This window comes from Saccoglossus kowalevskii, chromosome 3 (assembly GCF_978046115.1).
Source record: "Saccoglossus kowalevskii chromosome 3, keSacKowa6.1, whole genome shotgun sequence".
NCBI lineage: Eukaryota > Metazoa > Hemichordata > Enteropneusta > Harrimaniidae > Saccoglossus > Saccoglossus kowalevskii.
In genome coordinates this window covers 8,453,612-8,466,872 of record NC_140643.1, presented here as the reverse complement: position 1 = coordinate 8,466,872, position 13,261 = coordinate 8,453,612, and the positions used below count along the sequence as shown (strand labels likewise).

The following is a 13,261-nucleotide window of genomic DNA, read 5'->3' as shown; positions in this document are numbered from 1 at the left end:
GGTTATACACCTAGTCACACTGCAGATAAATATAGGTTATACACCTAGTCACACTGCAGATAACTGTAGGTTATATACCTAGTCTCACTGCAGATAAATGTAGGTTATACACCTAGTCTCACTGCAGATAAATGTAGGTTATACACCTAGTCACACTGCAGATAAATGTAGGTTATACACCTAGTCACACTGCAGATAAATGTGGATTATACACCTAGTCTCACTGCAGATAAATGTAGGTTATACACCTAGTCACACTGCAGATAAAGGTGGGTTATACACCTAGTCACACTGCAGAAAAAGGTGGGTTATACACCTAGTCACACTGCAGATAAAGGTGGGTTATACACCTAGTCAGACTGCAGATAAATGTAGGTTATACACCTAGTCACACTGCAGATAAATGTAGGTTATACACCTAGTCACACTGCAGATATATATAGGTTATACACCTAGTCACACTGCAGATAAATTTAGGTTATACATCTAGTCACACTGCAGATAAATGTCGGTTATACACCTAGTCACACTGCAGATGAAGGTGGGTTATACACCTAGGCACACTGCAGATGAAGGTGGGTTATACACCTAGTGACACTGCAGTTAAATGTAGGTTATACACCTAGTCACACTGCAGATGAAGGTGGGTTATACACCTAGTGACACTGCAGATAAATGTAGGTTATACACCTAGTCACACTGCAGATATAGGTGGGTTATACACCTAGTCACACTGCAGATAAATGTAGGTTATACACCTAGTCACACTGCAGATAAATGTAGGTTATACACCTAGTCACACTGCAAATAAATGTAGGTTAAACACCTAGTCACACTGCAGATAAAAGTGGGTTATACACCTAGTCACACTGCAGATAAATGTAGGTTATACACCTAGTCACATTGCAGATAAATGTGGGTTATACACCTAGTCACAGTGCAGATAAAGGTGGGTTATACACCTAGTTACACTGCAGATAAAGGTGGATTATACACCTCGTCACACTGCAAATAAATGTAGGTTATACACCTAGTCACACTGTAGATAAATGTATGTTATACACCTAGTCACACTGCAGATAAAGGTGGATTATACACCTAGCAACACTGCAGATAAATGTAGGTTATACACCTAGTCACACTGCAGATAAAGGTTGGTTATACACCTAGTTACACTGCAGATAAATGTAGGTTATACACCTAGTTACACTGCAGATAAAGGTGGGTTATACACCTAGTGACACTGCAGATAAATGTAGGTTATACATCTAGTCACACTGCAGATGAAGGTGGGTTATACACCTAGTCAAAGTGCAGATAAATGTAGGTTATACACCTAGTCACACTGCAAATAAATGTAGGTTATACATTTAGTCACACTGCAGATGAAGGTGGGTTATACACCTAGTCACACTGCAGATAAGTGTAGGTTATACACCTAGTCACACTGCAGATAAAGGTGGGTTTTACACCTAGTCACACTGCAGATAAAGGTGGGTTATACACCTAGTCACACTGCAGATAAATATAGGTTATACACCTAGTCACACTGCAGATAACTGTAGGTTATATACCTAGTCTCACTGCAGATAAATGTAGGTTATACACCTAGTCTCACTGCAGATAAATGTAGGTTATACACCTAGTCACACTGCAGATAAATGTAGGTTATACACCTAGTCACACTGCAGATAAATGTGGATTATACACCTAGTCTCACTGCAGATAAATGTAGGTTATACACCTAGTCACACTGCAGATAAAGGTGGGTTATACACCTAGTCACACTGCAGATAAAGGTGGGTTATACACCTAGTCACACTGCAGATAAAGGTGGGTTATACACCTAGTCACACTGCAGATAAATGTAGGTTATACACCTAGTCACACTGCAGATAAATGTAGGTTATACACCTAGTCACACTGCAGATATATATAGGTTATACACCTAGTCACACTGCAGATAAATTTAGGTTATACATCTAGTCACACTGCAGATAAATGTCGGTTATACACCTAGTCACACTGCAGATGAAGGTGGGTTATACACCTAGGCACACTGCAGATGAAGGTGGGTTATACACCTAGTGACACTGCAGTTAAATGTAGGTTATACACCTAGTCACACTGCAGATGAAGGTGGGTTATACACCTAGTGACACTGCAGATAAATGTAGGTTATACACCTAGTCACACTGCAGTTAAATGTAGGTTATACACCTAGTCACACTGCAGATAAATGTAGGTTATACACCTAGTCACACTGCAGATAAATGTCGGTTATACACCTAGTCACACTGCAGATGAAGGTGGGTTATACACCTAGTCACACTGCAGATAAAGGTTGGTTATACACCTAGTCACACTGCAGATAAAGGTTGGTTATACACCTAGTCACACTGCAGATAAATGTAGGTTATACACCTAGTCACACTGCAGATAAAGGTGGGTTATACACCTAGTCACACTGCAAATAAATGTAGGTTATACATTTAGTCACACTGCAGATGAAGGTGGGTTATACACCTAGTCACACTGCAGATAAATGTAGGTTATACACCTAGTCACACTGCAGATAAATGTAGGTTATACACCTAGTCACAGTGCAGATAAAGGTGGGTTATACACCTAGTCTCACTGCAGATAAATGTAGGTTATACATCTAGTCACACTGCAGATAAAGGTGGGTTATACACCTAGTCACACTGCAGATAAAGGTGGGTTATACACCTAGTCACACTGCAGATAAAGGTGGGTTATACACCTAGTCACACTGCAGATAAATGTAGGTTATACACCTAGTCACACTGCAGATAAATGTAGGTTATACACCTAGTCGCACTGCAGATAAATGTAGGTTATACACCTAGTCTCACTGCAGATAAATGTAGGTTATACACCTAGTCACACTGCAGATAAATGTAGGTTATACACCTAGTCACACTGCAGATAAATGTAGGTTATACACCTAGTCACACTGCAGATGAAGGTGGGTTATATACCTAGCCACACTGCAGATAAATGGAGGTTATACACCTAGTCACACTGCACATAAATGTAGGTTATACACCTAGTCACACTGCAGATATATCTAGGGTATACATCTAGTCACACTGCAGATAAAGGTGGGTTATACACCTAGTCACACTGCAGATAAATGTAGGTTATACACCTAGTCACACTGCAGATGAAGGTGGGTTATACACCTAGTCACACTGCAGATAAATGTAGGTTATACACCTAGTCACACTGCAGATAAATGTAGGTTATATACCTAGTCACTGCAGATAAATGTAGGTTATACACCTAGTCACACTGCAGATAAAGGTGGGTTATATACCTAGTCACACTGCAGATAAAGGTGGGTTATACACCTAGTCACACTGCAGATAAATGTGGGTTATACAGCTAGTCACACTGCAGATAAATGTAGGTTATACACCTAGTCACACTGCAGATAAATGTAGGTTATACACCTAGTCACACTGCAGATAAAGGTGGGTTATACACCTAGTCACACTGCAGATAAAGGTGGGTTATACACCTAGTCTCACTGCAGATAAATGTAGGTTATACACCTAGTCACACTGCAGATAAATATAGGTTATACACCTAGTCACACTGCAGATAAATGTAGGTTATACACCTAGTCACACTGCAGATAAATGTAGGTTATACACCTAGTCACACTGCAGATAAAGGTGAGTTGCATATTGATATTAACCACTGTTTTGGTTTGTGTGCATAGTAGATTAGTTGCACGCACAGCATTGTTTTTATTATATCAGTAATTATTACTCTCACTACAGCAGCAGTAATCAGAGTTTTATTCAAGTTAAATTAATTAATTGTTGTATGACTTCGGTAACACAAAAACATTGTTTATTGTCACCCTCGAAAAAATGATAGAGGCGGATCATTTTTTACACTGATTTCGCCGCTGCACAGCACCCTCTGTTGACAAAAAGATTTATTATTGTTGGTGTTACTTGTTAACTTGTTATTGCTCCTTTGAAGCCCGGTGTCATGCGAAAACATCATCCGTGTGCTAAATATTCCGGATGAGGTCGTTGCACATGCGCAGTGAAGTTCTTGGATTTTTCCGCAGTTTTGTAGATTCTCGTAAATACTTAGTAATGTGCATTGTTCAATAGAAACAAATGTACGGCGTATTTATATTTATTCACCAATAACTCGCACGTCAGAAGTATAGTGTATTTGAATTAAATTTGCCGAGATAATCAGTTCAGAAATGCTTTTTCAATCTCTTGTATTTCGGCAATCACATGCCTTTCCAGTACAAGTCTGTATGTTTGATATTGATTTTTAAAAATAAATATTTTAAATATAAATATAGGTTTGCATAGACAGACGCACCAGACGCATTTTTTGTAACTTAACAAGTTTATATTTTTATTGGTTATGTATGTATAATTTTTAACACATCGTGTCAGTTGTTCATACTTATAATTGTATTTTATATTAAATAAAAATAAATACACCATGCTTGGAACGTACGCTACGAGTTATTATTAGATGGATGTAAATACGCGTACTTGTAAGGTGTGAGCTATTGGTAAATAAATATAAATGCGAGTTAAAACTACATGTAAATGTATAAAAATACGCTATTATATTAGTAAATATATTTAAAATCATTGATTAAATATAAATATATGTATATAACTTCATGGGCTCAATCGATAAGATATAAAACATCTGTGTGGTCGAAACTATTTCCGGGGTGTCGAATTGTGGCCGACTACCACCCACCGTATATTTCATACGTATCAGGGGGAAATTCTTCTCTCTCTGGGTTCTCCACACTTGTCAGGGGGGGATCTCGTCTCGTCTCTATATCTCGTCCCCTTGAGGTACGGGATCGGGGAAGTCACTTATACTTTACAGTCAAATAAGACACACACAACGAAATACGTTTCAACTCTCGTCTTAGTCGATCAGTCGAGCACTCTATAAGACACAGCGCCCTGGAGAAAAATCCCCAAGACTATCGCAAGGCTGACCCAAGACTCTCTTAGACTGCGTCCACACTCGCCCCAAGGCTCTCCAGGACTGGACTCGACTGCGTCTATCGTGCTGTGCTCCCCAAGACCAACTCAAACTCTCTTTATTCATTTTCAAAACTCTAACCAATTACAAAGCAGTAAAAAGACTCTAGGGCGTAACCTTCAATCATAAAGCCAATCACACTAAGTACTGAATACGTCATATCTTTTGATTAATCGTTCACTACATTAATAACTACGGATGTCAAAATAGCAACGGTTATCTGTAATTAGTTCCAAATCACTGAGCCAAGTTCCGTCCAAAACTTCAAATAGGCCTAAACGATGACAGACATAACACAGCAATTCAGCTAATAATCAGCTAATTAAGTAGATTAACAGATACGCGAAAAGAAATTCATGACACATATTACAATTATTGAAATTATTTGTTGCTGGAAGTCATGAGATTTTCAGGAATACTGACGTTGTACATAATACGTGTCGCATTTCTTGAAAATTCAACTATTCTATTGTTTTACTAGAATAAAATGTGAAAAACTTGAAAATGTCTTTTCTAGTTCCCTTCTATTGATAATTCCACAAACATCTCAAGAATGATTCCGTATCATTTTTTTTATCAAACATGAAAAAATAATTGCTAAGAATTGAGAATAGTTGATATCGTCACAAAAAAACAAAACAAAAACAAACGCCTATAAAATCAAGAATGATTCCATATCATTTTGTTATCAAACATGAAAAAATAATTGCTAAGAATTGAGAATAGTTGATATCGTCACAAAAAACAAAACAAAAACAAACACCTATAAAATCAGTAGTTTTCAAGAAGTCGTCGGAAATAGCGGTTTTGACAAAATGACCCAAAATATTCACAAAAATACAATATATTACCAGGCTACTGGTTTTTAACAAGAAGATGTTGAATGACGAACGATAGTTGCTGTGTCAACTTCTACTTATTTTCATTAAGCTTAAAAGCTATTCCTTACAACATACCATGATGATTATTGTTTCGATTGCATAGAATATTTCGTTATGGGTCAATTCGTAATAGTCGATTTTTATTGCATGTATTTTTTAAGGGTAAACACGATGTATTGAACACTGCTATGACAACGGGTGAATACTTAATAGATGGTGTGGACTACGTTGATACGTGGAAGGTGAGTGAAGACGACTCAGAAATAATTCATGCACGTTTCTAAAGCTATGTTTATTGTGTTAATATATAAGATATAATATTTATTAATTGTATAATGGTCTCCGGCCCATTACAATCATACAAATTAATTATTGACAAGAAATAAATTTATATTACAAAATATGTATGAACATATAGATGTAGAGGGTGTCAATAGATAATATAAGCACTATATAATGTGATGGAGATATTAATATTTATACACATACAAACTTATTCTCATTTGATCTTTGATTAAAAAACACTTATAAATAAATAGAGCTAACGAGGTAATGATTTGGCTTTTAGAGGAACTTAATAATTTTACTGGAGTATTCAAATTTGGGGATTGTGTCTCATTTGGGAGATATTTTCTCCTGATTGTGTCCCATGCAGTACATTTTAGTAAAAAATGTAATTTCAATATCCTTGACCCGTTCACAAAATTTGTACATGAACATATCAGAGTCCCCCACCCCTTGATTAAACCAGACATAACCAAATCCATATTTAAATAGCAATATTTCACACATCTTTTAACATGGTAACAAAATAAGAGGTAGTCTCCCACAATCCCCTAATACTGTCCAAGTTGGAGCCTACAATAGATTTATGTACACTTTCTAAATGTTGATATTGACCATATCCCCAAATTTCAGACCAATATGTAAGTACAGGTTGAATTAAGGTGTCAAAAATCTTAAAATACATAACTGCTTTAAAACATTGCATATTTCCTAAGTATCTTTTGATCGCAATAATTTTTTTTTTGCCTTTTATAGCTAAATTGTCTGTGGTAATATTAAAAGAGCATTTACATGAAATTACCATCCCCAGGTATTCGTATGAACTAACAGTACTAATTTGCTTGTCCTCGAAATACCACTTTTCATATTTACTGAGATATCCCCCATTTCTGTATACTACAATTTTAGTTTTAATTAAGTTGATATTTAGATCCCACTTGTTTGTAAACTCATACAATATACTTATTAGTCTTTTCAAGCCCAGAATAGAATTTGAAAATAAAGCAATGTCGTCAGCATACAATAATGAAAACAACTCTAACATGTCGTTTGGGATCAATTGTATTCCTCTATACTCAGAGTCATCCAACATGCTTTGTAGCTCATTAATGTAAAATGAGAATAAAATAGGGCTGATCATGCATCCTTGTCTTGAAGTGACCCCTCATTCACGAACACATGATTTGACATCTTTATAAATACTTTGTAAAATTACATACATTTTCCCGTTGATACCATTATTGGCCAGTCTAAACAATAAAAAATCCCTGTTAACCGAGTCGAATGCCTTCTGGGAATCTATATAGAGGCAATACAATTTTCCCCCTTTCCTGTCTAACTGTTTCTGAATTATGGCATATAATGTAAATATTTGATCAATAGTTGAATAGCCCTTCCTAAATCCAGCCTGTGTCTCTGGGATTATATCAAAAACCCTTGCCCATTTTGATAGTCATGCTTCAATGATACTGGTGAAGATTGTTCCAAATATACTCATGAGTGATATAGCTCCATAGTTACCGGGATCATTTCGACTATTTTTCTTGTGCATAGGAATAATAATACTTTTTTGACCAACCTTCTGGAAAATTGCCAGTATTAAAAACTAAGTTAAAAAGGGCATTCACAAATTTTATCGACTCATCACATGAAAATTTAAAAAAATCAGCAATTAAAAGATTAAAAGGACCTTCAGATTTGCCATTTTTATATTTATGTATTGACTGAATAATTTCGTCATTCGTTATTGGCGCATTCAATGTCGTGTCGTTTGTTGTGTTAATGTTATTTAAAGAAATAAATTTTTTTTTTCAAAACTGCAATATTAATTAATTAATATTAGTACTAATTCCTAATATATAAATATAATGCCATCGATTTCACAATATTTGTTATAAGGTTATTTATAATGAGAGTTTAAAACGTCTATCAATCAAGCAATGAAGTTTATATTGCGCCAGTATCCAATACGACGTATTGTTCAGAGGCGCTGTACAATTAGTGCTGTTAAAGGCTTTGGTAGATACGAGAGTTTTAAGATTCTTTCTAAAGGTATCTATTGTAGGTGCTTTATGGCCACGTTTCTTCTTACGCATGACAATTCTGGCTGCTGCATTCTGTGCATGTTGAAGTGGCTTGTTATTGTCTGTTGGCAATCCATAGAGTAGCGCATTTCCATAGTTGAATTTAGTACAGAGTGGTGCTTGAAAAAGTTTTTGGCAGGTGTGTTTTGAGAGATAGTGGCGTATATGTCCATAACATGGAGCATCATTGATTTGTTCACACCTTTGTGAATGGCTATTAGATCTATAATAATAACATGTACTCATATTTTGGTTTTATGGCAATGTTCAAGCGTAGTAATCTGTTCCAGTGTCAATAGAACGCAATATCACGCAATTATAATTTCATGGAAAAGGTGTGACCTACCTACACATATCAATTGTCATTCTGAGATAGAATTGCGTGATCTTTTTATTCACTTACTTACTAAACAAATAAACAAATAAATAAACAAATAAATAAATAAATAAATAAATAAATAAATAAATAAATAAATAAATAAATAAATAAATAAATAAATAAATAAATAAATAAATAAATAAATAAATAAATAAATAAATAAATAAATAAATAAATAAATAAATAAATGAATGAATGAATGAATGAATAAATCGATGAATAAATAAATAAATAAATAAATAAATAAATAAATCGATGAATAAATAAATAAAGCGATGAATAAATAAATAAAGCGATGAATAAATTAATAAATCGATGAATAAATAAATAAATCGATGAATAAATAAATAAACAAATAAATCGATGAATAAATAAATAAACAAATAAATCGATGAATAAATAAATAAACAAATAGATAAATAAATAAATAAATAAATAAATAAATAAATAAATAAATAAATAAATAAATAAATAAATAAATAAATAAATAAATAAATAAATAAAACTTACGTCAAGGTTTACTAATGCTAACTTCGTTTTATACAGATTATGGAAACATTTGTCGATGAAGGTCGTGCCAAGTCAATTGGTGTGTCCAGTTTTAACCAAAAGCAATTGGAGCGAATTATGGACGTGGCTAAACACAAACCAGTTACAAACCAGGTAAGACGTGTAACCATACTTGGCACAATCACATTAAATCAAGCATATCAAGTATATTCTCACTGTGATATGAAGAATCAGTTGGTTTGTCGGTACTAGAGATCGTGGTAATTGATCGCCAAATCTAACATAATTTGTTATTGTTGTAATCACTGAGAATCCGTTGCCCTACGTGTCCACCATATACTTCTATTCCTAAATGGTCAAATCAACAAGGAAAAATAGCCATTATTTATATTTAAAAATGCTCTAAACCAAAAATAAAATATAGTCAATCTTTGATGCTGCCCTCTAGGGTGAATAATAAGAACATCCCATAGTATCATTTTCGCTTATTTCTATGGTTACACGATGTTGTATTCTATAAAATTACACAATCACCAATTCGTAAACGCAACGTTATGAACGTACCATTTGCGCACTAAATGTGTTGGATTTTCCCTGCGTTCATAAGGTAACAATGTTGCTACAAAACACAAAAATACAGTTGTAATGTGATAAAGAGTTTGACAATTATTTGTCCCGGCGAGTATTAAAGATCTTCGAAGTTATTTTGAGGGAATGTTTTTGAAAACTGTTATCAACCAAAATTTGAAAACAAAAGCGGGAAATAACTTGGCCACACAGTGACATATAGATAAAAATAACACGTTGTAAAAATCTTCGGATAAAATATAGAAACAATTTTTCAATGAGTTCAATGGCATGTACTGGGTACTTTTGTCCAGGTCATGATTGTTATTTGTTGCTAACTATAATCTATACAAGTTTATAAGTAACTATAACCCCCCCCCCCAGAATAATGTTGAAAACGATTTGTCACGAAAAGCACAAAATCTAAAGCTCCTACGATGCATACAGGGGTATGTACAAGGAAATATACTTTTAAAAACGTTTAATTATTTGTAATTGTACGAATACGGATGATTATTTTACATGTAATATGTGGCAATGTACACAAAAACGAATACCAGTGCATTAAAAGTGGTGTTATTTAGAACATGATCAGAAAACAACGTTGCACAAATCACTAATCAATGAGAAAGACATGATTCGTGACGTAACTCAATATAGTTGGTTTAAATTTACAGATTGAACTCCATCCGTATTTTACCAGAAATGAGTTGACAAGTTGGTGTCAGTCGAAAGGCATTGTTATCACCGCATTCAGCTCACTTGGGGCTATTGACAGGCCTTGGTGAGTTTATATGTTAAGCAGAAATACTACGCATTGTCATATATAACCACATTATACAGAAGGAGAAAAGTTTTAGTTTATATTATTACAACATTAACTTAGTAAAAAAAAAATGAACAATATATTTAAATTTCAATTTATATATATATATATATATATATCAGTTCTTTTTATTTAGATCATGGCAATTTTTTGGTCAGAGCGCCCTCTAGTTTTGTGGAGAATCATGTTCATTTGGAATGCTCTGATTGGATGGAAGTTCAAGCCTAGCAAGGTGTGATAGAATTGGCCTGTTATGTTCAGATTCAAATAAGCATGAACCACTAATTTGACAGGGAAGTGATACTTATAATGCAGCAAGCTGTTCTAATTGCTGTTGTGGTAGAGTTTTTCTATTTTCCTGTCAAATGCATTTATTGGTCCACTGAAAAATGAAAATAATGTTCCCTGTAACTTAGACTCTTATTGATCAAGGCATTTTAAAAATCATGGGTGTTAACTCCCCTCAAGTTATGACCCGTTGTCCCCTACAGAATAATGGTTGCATCTAATATTAAAATAAAGATGGCGGAGTATAGCGTTGATTAATCTCGTTCTACTCTGGATTACTTGGAGTCAATAAAGATCCTAGAAAGTTAGTATTTATATGCCTGTGTGTTTTTGTTTTTTGTTTTTTCACTGTCTTTGACTTTCCCAGTATGTTTGTTGCTGTTGACAACAATTCAGTCCTCTGCCAGGCTTCAGTCAATGTTTTTCTTCACTACCTACCCAACTCCTCGTCGGGCACTATGTAGCTGGTGTGGTATATTTATCACAGACAGTAGGGCAATTGTCACATTTAGTGCTCCAAGAAAATATTCTCTGTCCATGTGTATTTATATAAATAGATGCAGTTTCTTTGGTTTGAATAACATTCACTGGCTTCGTACATACAGGTATACTGGTTTACCTGTTTCTAGTTGAAATATAGCCAATCTTATTAACCAAGACAGTTGGACATTTGCCACATGTCACAACACTCATTTCCAAGTGCCATAGCTTGAAACAAGTAGTCAAATCTGATATTGGCTGGAGCTTTAGTTTATATGGACATGGTAAATGGCAAACTAGATGGTCAGAAAGTAATAAAAATAATCCCAGCTTTACTCCACCCACCCCACTATGAAGTAAAAGGCTGTTTATAAGGCCATGTATGATGGTTTCATTTTTCTTATGGAAAACAATTTTAATTAAAAACTTCTATGCTCCTGTACCCAACCGTGGGGGTTCATCACACTAAACAACAGGTGTCACTATTACTAAGATAAATGTACTTTGTTTTCATTAAAATTACTGATATATATATATATATATATATATATATATATATATATATATATATATATATATATATATATATATTAACTGCCGTCTTGTAACTCACTTGCCAAATAAAAATGCTCTTTTATTGATTATAATAGGTAAGAGTTTTCAGTGCCATAATGTATTCACATCAGGTGTATGTGTCATTAAATTACACGAGTTAATGCCAATGCAAGGATTATAATGAATTGTACAGTCAGCATATATGTTCATATGACACAAAAATAAAATGCATAACACAATACATATTTTACACTCACAGGGCTAAGGAAGAAGATCCCAATTTATTAAAGGACTCTGCCGTCCTCGCTATCGCCAAGAAACACGATAGGTTACCAGCACAGGTGTTACTTAGATATGGTATTGATCGTGGTTGTTTGGTGATACCCAAAAGTGTCACTCCAAAGCGGATACAAGAAAATATTGCGGTACGTTTAACGAACACACATCTATAAGAAAGTATATACTTATATTTATGTATATCACGAGTTTGAAATGAAATATTTTGGCGAAGCATTCTGGTGAATAAGGTTTAAACGTATGTATGACTGGTGATGTTTATGATTCTGATCAGTTTGAAATGTCATCTTTTGTCCAAACAAATTGGTGGAAATTGGTTATATGTGTGTACGTGTGACTGGTTTCTATATGATGTTAAATGATGATAAATTAAATTAAACTACTTAAAGTACTTCACCTTTTATACAATTAAAAAAAGCAAGCACGTGGTCCAAAATTTATTCTGACTAGAATGATAAATGTATCATTTAATTTGCTGTAGGTATTTGACTTCAAGTTAACCCCAGACGATATGGATACATTGACGTCTCTTAATCGTAATTGGACAGTGTTTCATTTACTTTGGAGCACGTGAGTATAGTGATAATTATTTGTTTGACGTTTCTATGCTGCATAATTCATTCTAATAAATACTCATGTTTGTAATATTAAATTCATGTATTGTTTACAGATTCAAGGATCATCCACACAGTCCTTTCAATGACGAGTTGCAGCTATAATACGTCATTATTACGACATTCTTGAAGTGGAACATGGAGATTTTGCAATAACAGACGGGCAATCACACTTATATGCACCGACAGAAAGGGATAATCCTATATTGATCACTTATGTGAAATGTTAATTATAAACCCACATCGGAATTAGGCATAAACCCTAATCATTCTTGTGTTTTGATTGTCATTTCAAATATAAAATGGTCAGTGTAATCCTTAATGCACCAACTAGTAATTTTTCTTGCATATGTATAGACTGTATTGAAAAGTAACTATAACAATAATAATAATAACATCACCTCTTGGGTTGTGCCTTGAGGTCC

General features: G+C 34.2%; 1 pseudogene; it reads left to right on the top strand.

Annotated features, from left to right (window-relative positions):
- The first annotated feature begins 6,139 nt into the window (after positions 1-6,139).
- On the top strand, positions 6,140-12,941 carry LOC102806833 (aldo-keto reductase family 1 member B1-like; annotated as a pseudogene).
- Positions 12,942-13,261: the final 320 nt, after the last annotated feature.